The sequence below is a fragment of the Ambystoma mexicanum genome, chromosome 8 (assembly GCF_040938575.1).
Source record: "Ambystoma mexicanum isolate Mex_15411 chromosome 8, UKY_AmexF1_1, whole genome shotgun sequence".
NCBI classification, from domain to species: Eukaryota; Metazoa; Chordata; class Amphibia; order Caudata; family Ambystomatidae; genus Ambystoma; species Ambystoma mexicanum.
The window spans coordinates 245307298-245329337 of NC_090929.1; positions in this window are offsets into that span (position 1 = coordinate 245307298).

The following is a 22040-nucleotide window of genomic DNA, read 5'->3' on the forward strand; positions in this document are numbered from 1 at the left end:
AGACCCCATTCGCTGGAGTCTGTAAATCGTGACATAGGCAAAATGGGGCCACATACCTGTTTTAAAAAACATAAATTAGTCTCACCAGCCGATCTTCATTAAAAATCATCATTTTATTTATTAGGGCGTGAAACTATTTGCTATCGAAGATAGTGCAACAGAGTATGTTAATAATAAAATAATAATATTTTCCCATTCATATAGCGCTAAGAACCGTGAGGTATCTAAGTGGTGCTTATTATTAACCACGGAGTGTGGTGCTCATTTATCGACCACGGAAGGATGAAAGGCTGAGTTTGGCCTTGCCGGGATTCGAACTTTCGTTAGCAAGCTGTGCACGGATGTCAAAGCGAGCGTTGTACCCGCTGTGCCATTTGACAGGCTACAGTGAAGTGGCACAGCGAGTAGAGCGCTTGACCGCCTATAGACCGGTTAAATTATTTGTATTAACCCACCCTGTGTCATCTGCCTTTTTCAGAGCCCTCTAAACAACAGGGGATCAATTTGGAAGTGATAGTGCGCGGTAGAAAACATTATGCCACTTTCAACGAACAAGTTGAACTTAAGCGGTCTTTAATGCTACGCTATTGTAATTATATTTGGTATAAAATAATCTAAAGGGTTACTTACAGTACAATTGCAATTTCCATTGTCTACGAGTGGTGCAGTCCCAAAATACGACTCTGCGTGTGCCAACGATCTTTCGCTTAGTGATATAATATATAAAAGTGGTTTTGTTTCATAAATTTCATCCTTATCTTCTCTTACGTTTTAGCAACACTCCTTCAAGAGAAGTCTTTCATCACAATCTCTGTCTGTCAAGGTCAAAACACAATACAACCTTATAGTCCGCTTCGTGAGCCTCTCCGGGGCCCGAGAAAAAAATGGAAGCAGCTGACCTTCACTGTGAACGATCATAAATTCTTACTTTGCAACATTCTGTGTAAAGCCATATGTAGAAGTTGGTTTTTGCACGCCATGTTTGTATATTTTTTGCGTGATATTAAAAAAAGTTTGTTTAAAGGACGTTATGGTTTTAAGTACAGCCGAAAGACCCCTGAAAATCACAAGTTATGGTAAGCTATGAAAAATAACTTGTGCCACCACCGTGCACTGCTAAGACTAACACCCAGGACATCAAAGATGACATCGCAAATGTCATTGATGAAATCACTGATTACATCACATGTGTATGTACTTTTCATGGAATTTGTGTACTAGGGATTTTTATTATAATGTTGCGAAAAAAGTGTCAAGGATATTGCAATAAATATCATACCGCTATTAGTGCTTTGAACGATGCATTGATATAAATAGCATTGTATTATGGGATTCTATCTAGTATACTGAGCTACTAATGGAGAAACATAGCATTGTGTGCAGAGTACAAGATGAAAGTCTAATATTTGTAATGTTAATATGTTGAATAATGAAATATAATTGTCCTGAAATGATCGAAAATTCACAAAATGGGGGTGTTCTGAGGACGTTATTCGTATTGTGTGATTGCTTAGCTGTATGCAATGAGGGAATGGCACAGAGAGTAAAGTGGACGCCGTCCGCGGACACCGCAGCTGTTCGTGGACAGGGCGTGCTACATCCGGGTTTTTCCAGGAAATCCAACATGGAAAGAAGACTGTACAGATCAGCCAATCAGATGTCGAGGTTGTGGATTTGTGTTGAAAGAGACTGTGTGTGTTGAAGATGGCAGAAGTGGAGAAAGTCAGGGTGTTGGTGCTCGGAGATATGTTTGTGCATGGTTTACAGCAGTACGCTGAATGCAGGCATGTTGCAAAGAACTTTGATGTGAAAGGAGTGGAGGTGGTGTGGAGCACTGTGCCTGATTGCAATGTACAGGGAATTGTACAAGTTTGTGAGGATATGGCCACGATGAACAGTCCGCATGTGGTAGTTTTGCACTATGGTGCTTTCCATTTGGGCAACGTCAGTGCCCCTACTTTGTTTGCTGATTTGGACCGCTTGGTTCAAGCCATAATGAAGATCCTTTCAAATGCGAAAGTAATTTTTTCTGGATTACTACCTAGGGCAATATGGGACAATAGTTCAGTTTTTTGTCCTCAGCAAAACATTGCTAGGTGTGTCATCAACCGAGGCATGTGTGCCTTCATGCTTAGAGCTGGTATGTTCTTCTGCAACAATGAGAACATTGATGCCAGTAATGCTGTTAATTTTAAAGAAGATGGCATTTCTTTATCTTTTACGGGAAATGCCTTTCTCTTTTGGAATGTAAGGGTTGATTTGGAGAAGGTTATGTAAAGATTTTAGGAGTAAAGTAAGAAAAAAAAACAAGAAAAAAATACAAAATAACAGGTGTCTGTCAAGCATCTGTAAAAAAAAAAACAACGGCTCTTTTCAGAGCCAACTTTAAAGGGGAAATGGGGCACAATATTTAAATTTACATTCACCACGCTCAGATTTTCGATGTGTCCACGGACATGGCGGTAGTCCGAGGGGGTTAGTATGTTCTATGTTACATGTATATGAAGTCAGGGATATTATGGTTAAGTTGTGCTACTAAAAACCTATGAAATTCAGTGAAAAAACTTTGTTAAAGGGACGTTATGGTTCAAAGTAAAACCGAAAAACCCCTGAAATTCGGCAGTTATGGTAAGATAAGCAATCATAACTCGCGCCACCACCGTGCACTGCTAACACTAACACCCAGGACATCAAAGATGACATCACAAATGTCATTGATGACATCACTGATGACATCACATGTGCATTTACCTTTCATGAAAAGTCTGTACAAGGTATTCTTAGTGTAATGTTAATAAAAAAAGTGTCAAAGATTATTGGAATAAATATCAAGTGCTAATCAGTGCATTAAGCTATGCATTAATATAAATAGCATTCTATTATTAACTTCAATCCAGTATACTAAGGTACTCATGTAGAAACATAGGAACATAGGCATTCTGTGCAGCATACATGATGGAGGTGCAATATTCATAATCTTGCCATGTTAAATATTGAAATGATAACTGTTTTCATATTAGAGTTTTGCGTACAGTGAAACTTGTGATAAGTAGGTAATAAAACCCACTTACTACATAGTTGCATTATTATACACAAATCACAAAGAGACAACACCACATACAAATATGAATATATACAAGGGAATTGAATTAGGAAAAAGAAACAGCAATAGTAGCAGAAAGTGTTCATAACTGATTACCTTTATGGAGAGAAATGATTGCTCTGTTTCAAAGCTGTTAATTACCCTATCTATATATATCACGTGATTTGTCTGGACCCTAAGGAAAATAGTGTGAGCACAACATATACAAATATGAGCATATACAGGGAAAGTACAGTAATAAAAAAACATCAAAAGTATCAGAAAGTGCTGATAAATCTACTGATAATTTTAATGCACAAAAAGGATTGTTGTCTTTCAAGGTTGTGACTTCTCCTGTGTATATGTTTCATATCATATGACTGGACCATAAGGGAATTATTCTAAGAACATACTTGAAGGATAAGTCTACGAATATAGTAATTTACAATTTCTAGTTCCTGACTGTTACTGAAGAAAATCATGTGGCCTAGATATGTCAGGAAAGTAAAAAAAGGGAGAGCCAGCCACGTGATGTCATCACCATAACGTCCCTTTAACAACGTTTTTTCAGGTTCAAAGTAAAACCGAAAAACCCCTGAAATTCGGCAGTTATGGGAAGATAAGCAACCATAACTTGCACCGCCCCCGTGCACTGCTAAGACTAACACCCAGGACATCAAAGATGACATCACAAATGTCATTGATGACATCACTGATGACATCACATGTGCATTTACTTTTCATGAAAACTCTGTAGAAGGGATTCTTATTGTAATATTGACAAAAAAGTGTCAAGGATCATTGGAATAAATATAATGAGCTAATTAGTGCATTGAGGAATGTGTTGATATACATAGCATTCTATTATGAAGTTCTATCCAGTATACTAAGCTATTCATGCAGAAACATAAGCAGTGTGTGCAGCATAAATGATGAAGGTGCAATATTCATAATCTTGCCATGTTGAATACTGAAACTTTTTTATTAGAGTTTTGCATAATGTCAAACATGTAATAGATAGCTAATATAACCCAATTACTACATTATTGCATTAATGCACACCAAACACAACCAGACAATAACACATACAAATAGAGCATATACAGGGAAAGTGAAGTAAACAAAAAAACAGCAGTATTACCCGACAATTTTCATAACGTACCTGATTATCTTCATGTACAGAAATGATTGTTCTGCTTCAAAGCTACTACTTCCATATGTATAACTATCACATATTGTGACTAGAACCTAATGAAAGTAGTGTACGTGCAATGTGTACAAATATGAGCATATTCAGGGATAGTACAGTAATAAAAAAACAACAGACCTATAACACAGTGTTGATAACCGTACTAATCATCTTCATACATAGAAAGCATTGTTGTCTTCCAAGTCTGTGTTTTCTCCCTTGTATATGGTTCATATGCTTTGAGTGGACCCTAAGTGAATTACTGTAAGAACATATTTGTAGTATAAGTCTACAAACATAGTACTTTGTATTATAGTATAGTGAATTTTTAGTTCCTGATTGTAACTGGCCTAGATATATCAGTAAAGGAAAAAAGAGGGAGCCAGACAGGTGATGTCATCAGTGATGTCATCAATGACATTTGTGATGTCATCTTTGATGTCCTGGGTGTTAGTCTTAGCAGTACACGGTGGCGGTGCGAGTTATAGTTGCTTATCTTACCATAACTGCCGAATTCCAGGGGTTTTTCGGTTTTACTTTGAACCATAACGTCCCTTTAACAACGTTTTTTCACTGAATTTCATAGGTTTTTAGTAGCGCAACTTAACCATAACGTCCCTTTAACAACGTTTTTTTTACTGAATTTCATAGGTTTTTAGTAGCGCAACTTAACCATAACATCCCTTTAACAAAGTTTTTTACTGAATTTCATAGGTTTTTAGTAGCGCAACTTAACCATAACGTCCCTTTAACAAAGTTTTTTTACTGAATTTCATAGGTTTTTAGTAGCGCAACTTAACCACAACGTCCCTTTAACAAAGTTTCTTTACTGAATGTCATAGTTTTTTAGTAGCACAACTTAACAATAATAACTTTGACTTTATGTACATATAATATGGAACATACTGAACCCTTTCTACTGAATTTGACAGTCCGCAGACATGTTTGGACAACAGTACCACCACCTAAAACCTCTGGGGAGGTATGTGTAATAGTTATATCATAACATAGGAACATTTAACAAATTCACAAAGCAGCACACATACAAAGTATATGTAGTAATACTTAAAAAATGTTGCCCATATATGTAACACACTAACCATTCATGTAAATACAATATGTTTTAAAATGGAATATACCAAAAGAAGATAAAGTGGCTTCCACCATAATTACCACACAGACGCTCCACAACCAACAGCAAGACCAGACGTATACACTACTGATTACATATCTCACCAGACATAGTAAGTGCACTTCTTTTTAATCATATATTTATAAACTTTCTATATTAGAAAAAAAAAACACATTACTTTTTTGTTTTCTCACAGAAATGTGTAGTACTCTCGACTGGCTAGAGGAGCATTTCCCACGAGACAAAATGTTAGAAAATAGTCCACCTAATGGTACAAACTTTACTATATAAACCAATTAATAAATATTATTCTGTATACATTTAACATATACATTTTTTTTATTACAGTCCATACAAAAATTCCAAGCATCTCACAACAACAATCAGAGGATATCACTCTACAGCAGATTAATCAAAAAATGGACGACCTTATGCAAAATTTTATGGATTTGAAAAACTTTTTGGAAAATTATGTGAAACCCCCAACCGCACACCATTGTCCAACCTGCACTTGTCCCCCCTGACCCTATCCCACGCAGTTAACCCCAAACTCTGTCTATGGACCAAAGCGTTTCGATGAGCTTTCCTTCCCTTCTTCACCTGATCCCAGTTATCTAGAAATCCCTAATTCTCCTGTTTTTGTTTCCGTTTCTGCCCCACCTTCCCAGTCATAATTGTATATATATATGAAATAAAGTTACTTTTCTTATATTGTGTTGTAATTACTTTCAGTTCCTTGTGATAAAACCAATTTAGGGGTCCACGGACACCGCGGTTGTTCGGAAATGTTTGTAAAGAAACGAAAATGTGACTGTCCTGAGGACACTACATCTGTCCGTAATGTTCTCATGCAAGTTGAAAATGTTCTAAGAACATTCGTAGTGTCCTGAAATGTTCGTAAATAAACGAAAATGGAGGTGTCCTTAAGAACACTATGCCTATTCGTAGTGTTCGATAGCAAAGAGAAACTGTTCTAGGAACACTTGTGGTGTACTGAATTGTTCGTAAATAAACGAAAATGGAGGTGTGCTTGAAACGCTATGTCTGTCCGTATTGTTAGCAAATAAATTAAACTGTGCTAAGAACAAACGGCTGTCCGTAACTGTTCATTTTACATGTGACGCACTTTTAATTAGTTCAGGACCCGAACACTGTCCGCAGAACATCAACACGCATGCGCAAAACAATGTCCGTACATTGGGTGTCCTGCGGACGACCGCTACCTTAGCGAACATGCTCACAAAACAATCATGTGACCGCACCAACGCTCATCTCGTGCTCTAAATGCGGACACTGTTTGTGTCCCCGACTAGTTTAAAAGTACATTTCCAAGTAATCCACAATATTTCTCATTAAAAATCACCATACCACAAATCCCACATACTAATCCTAACTTTCCACATAGTTTTTGTGACTTTTTGAACCTTTTTTGATGTTCGATCTGTCTTGCGGACGGCGTGCATGTCCGCGACCCGCGCCCAAGCACCCCGATATAAGACCACGCCCTAGAGCGCATTCTCATTGTGTTTCTGACTATTCCACAGAGCACACTGCATTTTGCTGCATACTTTGCAGATTTTGAGATTTCCATCTCCAAGCCTATGACATCCATGGCTCGACTATTACCACATGGTGCTACATCTGCCTCAGCACCACCCCCACCCCCTCCACCACCACCATTTCCCCAAGGGCCTGAAGAGGGGAACAGGAGTGAGGATACAGAGGAGGATGATGAGAATGAGGTATAGGAAATCCCTACTACCCGCCCTCGGCGTGAATCTTGGGTGTGGCGGTTATTTACCATTCATGGAAACGGTCCTAAGTCTCATGCGAACCGGGTCACCTGTAATGATTGCAAAATGGTACTCAGTCACAGGAAGCATGGTTCATATAGCTTTGGGACCACTAACATGAAGTGACACCTGGGCTCATTCCACACTGGGGCCATTCGCAAGGTTGTAAGCGTAGTAGGTTGATTGCCTCTACTTCATCCTCTGTTCCTGATCCTGTCACCACAAGGAACACCTCTGTGAGACAGCGTCTTCCTCAAGCTGCCTCACAGGCCATGCAGAATTCTGATGACCCTTACCTTTCGAGGGTCACAGTTGTATGTGTCTACTGTGACACAGTACTCTGCAGGGGGGAACGACTTTGGAGTGCTTTTGAGACGATCGTCTCAGAGCACCAGAAGACCTGCTCACTACCCAAATAAAACCCACTCTACATCTTCCTCTCTCAGCTCGCCCTTTCTAATCCCTGTGGTTGGTGTCCCCCTCCCTTTACCCTCCTTTCCCTCCTCTCCTAGTGTGTCGTGTATAAAAAAGAACAAAAAAAATACAAAATAACAAAAATCAAAAAAAAAAAATAAGGCTCTTTTCAGAGCCGCCTTTCACAGTTAAAAAATAGAAGTGAAGATACATAAAGCATAGCCATTCCCATTTTGTGAAAGTCCACGGACGGTCCGCGAACAGAAAAACAATTGCATTGCTACCCTATTGAAACCAATGCATTTTTCTCTAACAGGAAGTGGTGGCTCTGAAAAGAGCCTTTGGGAGGTGTTTGAATGTAAAACATTTTAACTCTTGTAAGACGTACTTCAAAACGAATGCTGTATTTCTAAAAAAGGTCGCAATGCATTTTGTACATTTCTCAGAAAAATCTGATTGCCAGCATAAGTAAGATGGACTCCACCTTTTCGAAAAATTTATGTACTACGAAACAAAATATTTTCATTGTTAAAAGAGGACATGCCAACATCTCTTAGGAAGGCACAAACAGCCTTATTAACATTACGCCTTGCTTTCTCCATTTGTGGACCACATGAGAAAGAACGAAGCCACACTTGTCTCTGCGCAATCCATGATAAAATTATTTTAGAGTTTCTAAACATGTCCATTATCTTCTGAAGTACTTCTTTCATTGCAAATTGCAAAGTAATTCCAGACACATGTCCTAAACTGTTCCCTCCACAATGAATTACTATTATGTCTGGATGTTCATCTATCTTCAAAGTTGCACAGAGAGGTAGCAAGTCCAACCACTTCATTCCATGCACTCCATGCCAGTGCACTTCCACATGTGGGAATCCAAGATCTATAGATACTACGCAGCTTTCTGCATGCACCTTCAATCAATGAATCCACGAGTCTCCCAAAATCCATACAATCTGTGTTTTGAAACACTCAACCATAGCTATCTGTTCTTCTCTCTGCAAAAACAATATCTTAGAAAACTTCTCCTAGCACAACACACTCACTAAACTTTACTGACCAATCCCTTGCTTCATCCAATCTCATTTCCATACTTCCCCTCCCCAAATTCCCTGGATGTAATACGCGGTGTCCTAGAACTACCGCCATGTCCACGAACGTATCGTAACATGTACAGCCCTTCTACCATTTCGATTTCACTCTCTGTGCCATTACCACATTGGATGTAGCTAATCAATCACATGACCATCCACCAATCAAATCCAATAACTCTACATGTAACTGCATCATCATAGAGCAGCACTACAAATGTACGGTGTATCTCTCGGAGTATAAGTCTCATACCATTGACAACCACGAGCTACGAGAAATACTATACAAATCTCCAATATTTCTACTTGCAGCTTGGTCCATATCCATATACATGAACAGAAAGTACAGGTATGCATATTTTCTACACAGTACATGAACACATTTTCTAACCGACTTTTACCTTCTATAATCTGAAAAATGAATGGACGATCATTGTTTCATTGTCCTAAAATGACCTGTCACTTACAAACCTTAATATCGTTTAATTTCTTCATACACACACACACATGCAAATACTATTAAACTAACATTTTTAAAATAAAATATATACACGACATATAATCACACAAAATAACATACACACTCTATGATCAAATCTCAAACAATAATATTTGTACAAACACATAATTGGTTTTAATTTTTTTTGTTTATATAAGTACTTACATTCATTTATATAGGACAAGCAGACTATGACATTCAGTCACTGTTACGTGCAAAAGCAGGCTATGACAATGACTCACTATTACGTGGAAAAGCTTAGTTACAAGAATAGTGGTATACGTTGGTAGATTATGAATTCCACAAACCATAGTAAAGATATTTTCTTTCTTACTCTTATTCATAATATAGTTTTAATGGTTTTCAGGAAGGTACTGAGCATTTCAATTTAAAAAAAATCTATGTCTAAAATGAAAACACTGCTATATAGCAACCACATTTTTAATTTCTTTCTTTTACAATTGCAGTGAAGCCCATTCTCCTGAATAGAAGCAGCCAATTTTGATTTACAAAGAACAACTAAGAAGCAAACTACTCATTTTTGAAAAAAAAGTAAGTAGATTGTTACCATAATATTTGATTTATAACTCACACGCACTGTACGGTGCATTCATGGTATTTCTGTGCCTAAAAATAGAGATTCTGCACCATTCTGACCAAAAATGCCCCCGTCTTAAACAGTGATCTCCTGTCAGAAAGGCCCTCAAATTCCTATTTTTCGGCACACAAATTACCCAACTCAGCCGCTAGAATGTAGATGTTGTAGAACAAAAAACTGTTTTAATTGTATAGCTTTACCTATATTATTTATTCTTCTCCACACCACCGGCTTACTTTTTTCTGTCATCTGAACCCCAGTTTAGTAACACATTAATTGAAGAATACCCATCCCTGGTAGTTCAACTTCCCAATTCACAATCACACACCATTACATACATCTTTATCATCTTACTCAAACAATCATGCACACAACACACATGCATTGCAGAAAACCCCAACCCATACCTTCTGTATTTTTTTCAACAGACGCTACAGAATGCCCACCAAAAAGCAACTCCGTAGAAAGAGACGCAGAAGTAGAGCAAATGAAAAGAAAAGTCTCCAACATAAACACCCATCTATAGCAGAATTTGTAAAAAACGTTGAAACACAACAGCTAATACAGTCATGTTGTGAAACAGAAGAAGTTTCTAGTGCAAAAACTTTGCCTCCTCTATCGCAAAGTAAAACAACCCAAAAAACTATTAACAGAAAATCAACTATCACTACAAATAAAACGTCTTCTATAAATCTTGATATAGTACAAAGTAAGCATACCAAGAAAAGTATATTAGCCAAAATGTTCCGTCAAAAAGTCCTTCAAAATCTGATAAAAACAGGGGAGAAACCAAGTTCAACTCTTCAAACCTATCATAGGAAAGTAATCTTAGAAGCGTTGATAGACAGTGCAATTCTTCTCGAAAGAAACTTATTTATTGTTGTGTTAAACAGAATGAAACCACTAACAAAACTAATAACTAAACTTCAAAAAAGACTTCTCAATAAACGAAATGTGAACAGAAATAACTTCTTAAATATCTGTGGAGGTGAATGGAGTCACACTACAAGCACAGAACCATACTTTAATGAAGAAGCGTACAAACAAAAGCAAACAAATACAATTGCCATACATAGCAGTGGTCGAGGTTATGAAAAAGTTAATAATACCATAATGCAACAAGAAGTACTCCTTACAAAAATATGCCCTGAAAACTTAGATTTAGCCCTCAATTCGACTGAATCAGAACATCTAATTTACATATGGCCATGCACGTCAATGTGTAACATTCCCAAAAAAATGTTCCAATCTTTACGCCTATTCTTCAATCAATATGTGAAAAGCAAAGACAAAATCAAAATTAAAATACTGCAAAGTATGAATGCTTGTCCAGTACGCAAGCACACAGGACTGCAAGGACATTCGTTGGCCTGCATATCAGGAGCTACTTTCAAAACAACCTTCCATGTTATCAAAAGGATATCAACACATCATGCAAGTATAAGAAATCTAGTTTAAAAATTGTATTATGCAAAAAGTCCTGCTTTAGCACTAGCCAACTTAAACAACATTCTTCTACATGGTACACCAAAAGTCCTACTAGAAGAAATCGAGTATATACAGAAAAAGAATTTTGGAAATGAAACCCACTTACAAGATGAAATAGCTGTCAACCAACTTCGTAACAAATCTGCACATGGCAACCTTTCACTACACACATACAAAAAAGAAATACTAAAATTTCAAAGCACTTCAGCTGAAGTACCAAACCACGTGTGTGTATGTTGCCGCAGAACGTGTTATAAAAGTAGCACAAAAACTATAGAACTTTCATACAAAATAGAAGACAATGAAGATTCTAAACGGTTTGAATTAGCTCTCTACCTTATAGCAGAAAACAAATACGAAATAACTGACACCATAATACTTTGCAGTTACTGCACTACCAAACTTGACAACAACCAAGCTCCTTCACGTGCTATCTAAAATAACTTGGAATTACATCCACTACCAAAACTCCTTCAACAACTTAATTTATATGAGAGCATCATAATTCAAACAGTTCATCCATTTCAAGCAATAATACGCCTTCAACCAAAAACTGCAAAATTACCTCCCTCTGAATTAGTGAAAGGTATTCGTGGAAAAGTAGTGTATTTACCATTAGATCTAAAAGAAAATGTGCACACTCTAGGAGTGCAACGTCCAATGCAACAATCTTTAATTATCTTGGTAAATGGAGTACCTACAAAAGACAAATAAATTTGGCAACAACTGGTAGATTTACATAAAGTTAGAGACGCCCTGCAATATCTCAAAGAGAATAATGATTATTACAAAGAAATTAATATCGAAGAAAACTTGAAAGATACAACTGAAATAATTCAAGAGACACAAGAAACTGGTCAATTTGAGCTCCTAGATCCTGCTACAATAGCAAACACTTTAGACCATTATACAATTCACCCATTGCACTCTAATGACACCATAGAAGATGCACTGGAAACGTACCAAATGCGTCAAACAAAAGGATCACCAATCAGCATATGGGAAAAAAGTATAGAAGCACTTGCTTTTCCTATACTCTTTCCTACTGGCAAAGGAGGAAGATACGATGATAGACCTGTTCAAATATCAGCATCAGAATATCGCTCATTACGAATGTATTCTGAAGATCCCAGATTTCGACAAAATGTGGAATACATATTCCACCTACTCTTTGAAAGTGAACTAGCAACTTTATGTTACGGAGTTGCACACATATTAAAATCAGGATTACACTTTCAAAATATGACAGCCACACAATTATTACAAAAAGTTCAACAAAAAGATGAGGTTTTACAGACAAATCTTACAAATCTATTAGCAAATATGCAAGGTACTAAAGAGTACTGGTTTCAACGCCATGGAGATGTACGTTGTATGATCAGAAACCTTGGCCCACCCACTTGGTTTGCTACATTAAGTTACGCAGAATATGCATGGGAAGATTTACATGCTTTCCTACGCATATCAAACGAAAACAAAACAAACATAGATATACTAACACATGGAGAACTTTGTTCTCAGGATCCTGTTAATGTTTCTAGATATTTTCACCATCGCTTCATTGCTATGCTACATTTTATTTGTAATAAAACTGTTCCTCCCCTTGGAGAAGTGCAACACTTCTTTTGGAGAAAAGAATACCAAGCCATAGGAGCGCCACATGTCCACATGCTTTTATGGATTAAAGATGCTCCTAAATTTGGTCAAGACAGTGATGCCACTGTTTTATAGTTTATTGAAAAATATGTCACTTGTGAAATTCCGTCAGAATCCACAAATAGTGATCTTCATGCAAAAATCTTACAATTCCAAAGACACAAATGTGGCAAATATTGTCGTCGCAAATAAAAAACAAAGGGAAATACTACACCAAATGCCGATTTGGTTTCCCTAGACCAGTTTCAAATACAGGTCCAGTGAACAACCTCATGTCTTCAGTTAGACATAGTGTTAAAGGTAAGTCACCTAAAAATACATATTGCATAAAAAGAAAAGAAGAAGAAAAATATATCAATGATTACAATGCAATCATTGCCCACTTGTGGAATGCAAACATAGATGTGCAGTACATTGCAGACAATTCTACTGCAGTTGCACGATATGTCACAGCATACTTAACCAAATCAGAAAAGACAGAGCTCCAAGACCTCTGGAATGACCTGTTATCAGATAAAACAGTGTCTCAGAAATTATACAGCTTGGGCATAAAAATGCTGTCCCATAGAGAATGTGGATCCTATGAAGCAGCTGATTGTTTAACTGGTACTGCATTGTATGGTAAATCTGCAAATATAGTATGGCTAAGTCTTGGTCCAGCTAAATCTAGAAAAAGAGTTCTAAAATCATACAAAGATATCGAAACAATAGCCAAACATGATCCCAAGAGCCAAGACATTTTAAAAAACAATTTATTGGACACATACTACCCAAACAGGAGTACCACTTTGGAAACCATGTGTCTATACCACATAGCCCAAAACTACACATACAAAAATAATATAAAACCTGATGAGCAAAACCGTAAATACAAAGTGACAAACTGTGATGGCAGCTTAGTAAAACTCACCAAATCAAATTTAATTAATCATATCAAATTGTCATTAAAGACTCCTCAACATAAAGAAATATATTACATGTCCCTGCTACAAATCTTCAAACCATGGAGAAAAGAAGAAGAAATACTAGATACCTATGACTCATATGAAGACGCTTTCAAAGCCAATGAAAGCAGTATAACTGATGTAAACTTTGCACAGTACAAAACAATGTTGCACAATGAACAGCAACACGAAGAGGAACTCCAGGCCCAAATAGATAAGGACACTCCTGACAGTAGTCAACCTTCTGTCACAGGAAGTCAAGAACCACTGGGAGAACCACTAATAACAAATGAGGCAGAATTAGCTATGTTAGAAGTAGAAAACACCATGTGTCACTATGAAGATAAAGAAGACTTAACTACACTACAATCAAAACTAAACAAAGAGCAACGTAGCATTTTTCAAGAAATAACAAAAGAAATTGCACAGGGTGTGCAACATGAAAACAAAGAATGCACCTGCCAAAATTACAAACCTATACTATTGTATGTCAGTGGTGAAGCTGGTTCTGGAAAAACATTCCTAATCAAAATCATCAGTAAGTTCCTTCAACAATTGACAAACAACACACTGTCAGCTGTTGTCACTGCCCCCACAGGTTTAGCTGCCTACAACATAGGTGGTGTCACTTTACACCGATTACTACTCCTGCCAGTAGAACACCAAAACAAGTTAGATTATTACAAACTTTCTGCAGAAGCTGCAATGGAAGTACGCAGAGTATTGAAACAAATGGAAATGCTACTAATAGATGAAGTGAGCATGGTGTCCAACCTAATGTTGGCTTTGATTCACCTCAGATTACAAGAAGTACTCAAAACAAACTATGAAGAGCTATTTGCAGGAAACCACATCAATGTTTTCGGAGATCTTCTTCAATTGACACCTGTAAAAGGTGAGCCTATTTTTAAAACATTAGGACACAAACTCTGCCGTAAAACTGTTGGCAGCATTGGAAATGTCAACCTTTGGCAACATTTCCAATACAGAGAATTATCAGTAAACATGCGCCAATCCGCAGATCTCACTTATGCCAACATCTTAAAAAGTATCAGAGTTGGTATACTTTCTAGAGAAGCAGAAGCAGTATTGAACATTCGGCACATTCATGCACTTTATGGTGATAATGCATGTGCTACAGATGTTATGGAACAATTAGCCCACAAAAATGTCAATTGTATGGCCTTAATGTCAACTCTTGCAAGCTGTTTCAAATTCAATGAAATAATGTTAAGCAAAGAAATGCAACCAATTATGTAAATTAGCGCCACAGACAAACTAGATGTACATGGAATGACACTACCCATGTGTGACCAAGCCACAGCAAGACTAAATAGTTTAGAAAAATCAATCTCAAACACAGCAGGCTTGGAAAAGATATTAAAATTATCCTTAAATTGCAGAGTAATGCTTAAACGTAACCTTGACGTGGACCAAGGACTAGTTAATGGAGCACTGGGTGCAGTTGTTGGCTTTCAAACATACCCACGTGACAACAAAATTCAGTATGTCAATATTCTCTTTGACAAACTTTCAGAAGTAAAAAGAATAGGACGCTCAACAGTTCGATTCCTTCTCTTCAAAGACATGTATGTACGCAGAGAACAATTTTCTCTAACTCTTGCATACGCAGTCACCATTCATAAATCACAAGGTCTTACTCTAGACAAAGCAATGATAGACATTGGTAACACAGTCTTTAAAGAACGCATGAGCTACGTAGCACTGTCACGCCTACGTATAATTGACGGTCTATTTCTAATAAACTTTGATGCAAGTAAAGTAAACGCTGATATTCCTTGCATTTTAAAATACAATAGACTTTGTTCACTATGCACCCCCCATCTACAAACATATCCTGTTCCACAAAAAGGAACATTTTCTAAAAGAAAACTAAATCAAACAGAAATGCAACAGGATGTCACTGCAAATCCTCCAAAGAGACTAAAAGAAACTAAAACTTCATCAAGTACCACAAGCAAAAACAAATCAATTAGGGAAAGTAAACCAGGTACTTCTTTAAAGAAAAAAGACAAACTCCAAAAAAAGCAGTTAGATACAGAACTACCTGGACCATTTAAATTCTCAAATATAGTTGGTGTAAGTTGCTACGCAAATGTAGCAATGAATATTCTATTTCAATTACCACCAATTGTTGACAACATTTACTTACATAGTACAGACCCATTGTGTTTGCAAATGTTAGTACTTCACAGAAATGCAGCAAATAATCCTGACAACACGTATAGTGTTTTTGAAATAAGACGACAATTGGACTACTGTGCTGGAATGGTGAAATTCACTATAAACTCACAGGAAGATCCACAAGAATTTCTAATGTACTTACTATTAGGACTGGAAAACAAAAACATACGTATAAATGAAATCTTCCAGATTTCATACATGTGGAAACATACATGCACTCTCTGCAACAATGTGACACAAGAACAAATCCCCAATGAGCGCTTTGTCTATATATCAATACCTAATTGTGAATCCGTTCCATTTCAGCAACTTGTACAAAATGCAAACCACGGTAGATTATGTTCTACCTGCAATTCGGATAATCGCTCCACGTTACTAATACAAACACATAGTAAATACGTAATACTAATGCTTCTACGTTACAATGCAGATGGTACGAAAAACAACTGCAAGCTGACTGGATTCACACATGGTCAAATTTCACTTGGTAGGAAAACCTTCACAACAATAGGTATAATCTACCACGCAGGAGCCACAACCAACTCAGGGCACTACACTGCATATATAAAAAAAAATGTGGATGGTTTGAATGTAATGATAGTACCGTTACTCTAAAGCAGAGATTATCAGCTAATCTTATAAATGCGTATTTAATGTTCTTAAAACCAAAATTTGATAACTGAACTGTACTTAAACCTTAAGTACACTTCTGCCCAAAGATTCTACAACAACTAATCAGATAAATTAATGCCACTCAAATAGAGCAAAAAATAGACAGTTAGAATACGCCAATTGGTATCTACCTGTCCCAAAATTTACAAAGATGCAAACAGATAAATCAATACCACAAAATTATATCAAAACATAAACAGTTAGAATACGCCTACTGGTATCTAACTGGGCCAAAATTTTACAATATCCAAACAAATACCTAATATCTTACTGCTCACAAAAACTGGAACAATCCAATGCATAAAGCATTAGGCAGAAAGAACAAGTAAACGCGGAAAACAAACAAATAAATAAACTGTAGCATAACAGAAAAAGGTTTTTTTTTTTAATCCAACATGGATTTTTTTTCTCCCACAGACCCAATGATTTTAGCAACAAACACAGAAACTTTGCACATTGCACAGTACTCTGGTTTGTAATCTACTAAATATGAGGGTCAATAAAAAGAAGAAAATGTTGATTGTACAATGTAATAAGTCATTATAAAATACTAATACTAGCATGCTATTTTCTTTTATTACAGAAATGAACAAGAAAAACATGGACTCCCGTTACTAAACCAAATAGTACGTATAACAAGATAAATACAACCATTGCAGCATATCACACCCATACAAGCTTATAACATTGTTCCTTATAAATTAGTTTTTGACCCAAAGTTAAAAGCCACTATGGGTGTGATATGCTGCGGTGGTTGTGGCCAGGGCATACACTCTTGGGTGCATGGCCAAATGGCCATGCACTCAACATTCTATACCCTGGCCACAACCACCGCAGAATATCACACCCATAGATGCAAACATTGCAACCATTGTTATGTCCGCGGACAGGGGGAAGGTCCTAGGACACATTCAACTTGCTAGAGGACAATACAAACAGTGTCCTCAGGACACCCCCATTTTATTTATGTATGAACATTTCTGGACACCGCGATTGTTCTTAAAACATTTTCACCTTGCCAACGAACAATACAGACAATGTCTCCAGGACACCCCCTGCAAACATTCCAAGACCCCACGGGTGTTCTTAGACCACTTTCAAGTTGACACCGAATCCATTCTGTTTATTTACGAACATTCCAGAACAGCCGTGTTGTCCGCAGACAAATCGAACACAACAAAAGCATCTAGTACATAAATAAAGTGCAACTTTGAACCTATCTCATACTCCCCCATCCTCCCCAAAGACTTCTACACACCAACACACTCTACTAAATACACATTTTGAACAAACTTTCACCGCGCTGTCCGCGGACGTCCACAAATGCAAGATGGCGGGCGCGACAGAAAATCTGATGCGCATCACGCACCACGCTGCCCAATCAGTGAACACGTCGCATGTCTGCGGACATGACGCAAGCCGCTGGGCCAATCGGGGTGCTGTCTGCGGAGCGAACAGGGAAGTCCGTCCGCGAAGCGAACACAGACATCACTGATTTTTTGCCTTACATTTTGGTCATTTTTTAAAAAACTAGTGGACGGATTTACACCAAATTTGCAAAAGCACGCTTTCAGGACCAGGCCGCCGCTCCTGCCGCAAATTTGGTGTAAATCCGTCCAGCGGTTCGGGCTGTAGCCGTGCGCAAAGTTTTTTCCCATTCAGTCTATGGGAAAAAAAAAAGTTTTGGGACCCCCCCTATAACTTCCCCCCCCTGGACGAATCCTCACCAAACTTTGCAAAATAATTCAGAGTGGGCCATATACTTTTTTTGCACAGTTTGGTGAGGATTCGTCCAGGGGGAGCGAAGTTATAAGCCACCCAAAAAGTGCTCTTCCTATGGAAACACCAACTTAACCATAACTACATGGCCGCAACCGCGGCCATGATATATATATATATATATATATATATATATATATATATATATATATATATATATATATATTCAGTGAAAAAACTTTGTTAAAGGGACGTTATGGTTAAGTGGCGCTACTAAAAACCTATGAAATTCAGTGAAAAAACTTTGTCAAAGGGACGTTATGGTTCCAAGTAAAACCGAAAAACCCTTGAAATTCGCCAGTTATGGTAAGCTAAGCAACCATAACTCGCAGCGCCACCGTGCACTGCTAAGACTAACACCCAGGACATCAAAGATGACATCACAAATGTCATTGATGACATCACTGATGGAATCACATGTGTATGTTCTTTTCATGAAATATGTGTACAAGGGATTCTTATTATAATGTTGTGAAATAAGTGTCAAGGATCATTGCAATAAATATCATACCCAAATTAGTGCATTGGACGATGCATTGATATAAATAGCATTCTATTATGGGGTTCTATCTAGTATACTAAGCTACTCATACAGAAACATAACATTGTGTGCAGTGTACAAGATGAAGGTATACTATTCGTATTGTTAATATGTTGAATAATGAAATGATAATGGTTTTCTTAATAGATTTTTGTGTACTGTGAAATATGTAATATGTAGCTAATAAAACACATGTATTGCATAATTGCATTACTATAGACAAAACACAAAGACACAAGAACACATACCAATATGGGTATATACAGGGAAAGTGAAGTTAGCAAAAAAGCTCAAGTAGTAGCAGAAACAATTCATAACTTAACTGATTATTTTCATGCAAATAAATGATTGCTCTGTTTCAAAGCTGCTATTTACCCTAGGTATATGTATCACTTGATGTGATTGGACCCTAAGGAAATAGTGTGAGTACAATGTATACAAATATGACCATATACAGGGAAAGTACAGCCATAAAAAAAAACAACAGAACTATCAGAAAGTGCTCATAAGACTATTGATTATCTTTATGCACAGAAAGGATTGCTGTCTTTCAAGCTTGTGTCTTCCCGTATGTATATGTATCATATGATCTAACTGGACTCTAAGGGAATTACTGTAAGAACCTACTTGAAGGATACGTCTACAAATAAAATAAATTGTTTAGTTTCTGACTGTTACTGAAGAAAACCATGTGGCCTAGATATGTCAGCAAATGAAAAAAGAGTGAGCCAGACATGTGATATCATCAGTGATGTCATCAATGACATTTGTGATGGCATCTTTGATGTCCTGGGTGTTAGTCTTAGCAGTGCACGGTGGTGGCGTGAGTTATCGTTGCTTAGGTTATCATAACTGGTTCAAGGGTTTTTCGGTTTTACTTGGAACCATAACGTCCCTTTAACAACCTTTTTTCACTGAATTTCATAGGTTTTTATTAGTGCAACTTAACCATAACGTCCCTGTAACATTTTTTTTTACTAAATGTTAAAGGTTTTTATTAGTGCAACGTCACCATAACATCCTTTTCAATAGATGAAGACCACTAACATTTTATGTCCTCAAAGTGGGAACGCCGGGTGGTAAAAAAAAAAAAAGATTTTCCTTCCTACACTGGGACGGCGCAGGCGTCCCGGTGTGGGAAGAAAAATCTTTTACTGAGATGGCCACCATGGAAAGGGAAGGCGGGGTGTATAAAGAGAACACAACAGGGCATGAGTGGGGGTGGGGGGGAACAGGGGAGACACATGGGCATGAGCGGGGAGTGAGAGGGAATAGGGTAAAAACGGGGCATGAGCAGGGGGTGGGGAGGGAAAGGAAGGAAACACGGGGCATGAGCGGGGGTGGGGGGAACACGAGAGAGACATGGGGCATGAGCAGCGGGTGCTGAGGAACATGAGGGAGACACGGGGTATGAGCGGGGGGTGGGGAGGAACACGAGGGAGACACGGGGCATGAGCGGGGGGATACAGGGCACACACGGACATGAGCGGGGGTGGGGGGGAAAGGAGAGAGACAAGGGGCATGAGCGGGGGGTGGGGGGAACACGAGGGAGACACGGGGCATGAGCGGGGTTGGGGGGTAACATGAGGGAAACACAGGGCATGAGCGGGGGTTGGGGGTAACAGGGGAGGCAGGGCATGGGTGGGGGGGTAACACAAGGGAGACACGGGGTATGAGTGGGGGGTGGGGTGGTAACACAAGGGAATCACGGGGCATGAGCTGGTGGTGGGGGTAACACAAGGGAGACACGGGGCATGAGCGCGGGGTGGGGGTAACAGGGGAGACAGGTCATGAGCGGGGGGAAGGGGGAACAGGGGAGACACGGGGCATGAGCGGGGGGTGTGGGGAAAGTGGAGAGAGACATGGGGCATGAGCGGGGGGTGGGGGGAACAGTAGGGAGACACGGGGCATGAGCGGGGGGTGGGCGGCGGGAGGGATAGAGACACGGGGCATGAGCGGGGGTGGCCGGCGGGAGAAATAGAGACACGGGACATGAGCGGGGGAGGGATAGAGACACGGGGCATGAGCCGGGGGAGGGATAGAGACACGGGGCATGAGCGGGAGGTGGGCGGTGGGAGGGATAGATGCACGGGGCATGAGCGGGGGTTGGCCAGTGGGAGGGATAGACAAATGGGGCATGAGTGGGGGGTGGGTGGGAGGAATAGACACACGGGGCATGAGCGGGGGGTGGGCGGCAGGAGGGATAGACACACGGGGCGTGAGGGGGGGGGTCGGAGGGTGGGCGGCGGGAGGGATAGCTACACGGGGCATGAGCGGGGTTTCGAGGGGTGGGGGGTAGGGGAGAGACACACAGGGCATGAGCGGGGGTGGGGGGGAGGGGAGAGACACACGGGGCATGAGCGGGGGTGGGCGGCGGGAGGGATAGAGACACGGGGCATGAGCAGGGGGTGGGCCGCGGGAGGGATAGAGACACGGGGCATGAGCGGGGGGTGGGCGGTAGGGGGAGAGACACACGTGGCATGAGCGGGGGGTGGGCCGCGGGAGGGATAGAGACACGGGGCATGCGTGGGGGATGGGCGGGATGGGGAGAGACACACGGGGCATGAGCGGGGTTGTGGGGGAGGGGGAGAGACACATGGGCATGAGCGGGGGTGGGCGTTAGGGGGAGAAACACACAGGGCATGAGCGGGGGTGGGCGGGAGGGGGAGAGACACACGGGGCATGAGCGGGGGGTTGGCGGGAGGGGGAGAGACACACTGGGCATGGGCGGGAGGGGGAGAGACACACAGGGCTTGAGCAGGGGTGGGGGGAGGGGGAGAGACACACGGGGCATGAGCGGGGGTGGGCGAAAGGGGGAGAGACACACGGGGCATGAGCGGGGGTCGGGGGGAGGGGGAGAGACACACGGCGCATGGGCGGGAGGGGGAGAGACACACAGGAATTGAGCAGGGGTGGGGGGAGGGGGAGAGACACACGGGGCATGAGCGGGGGTG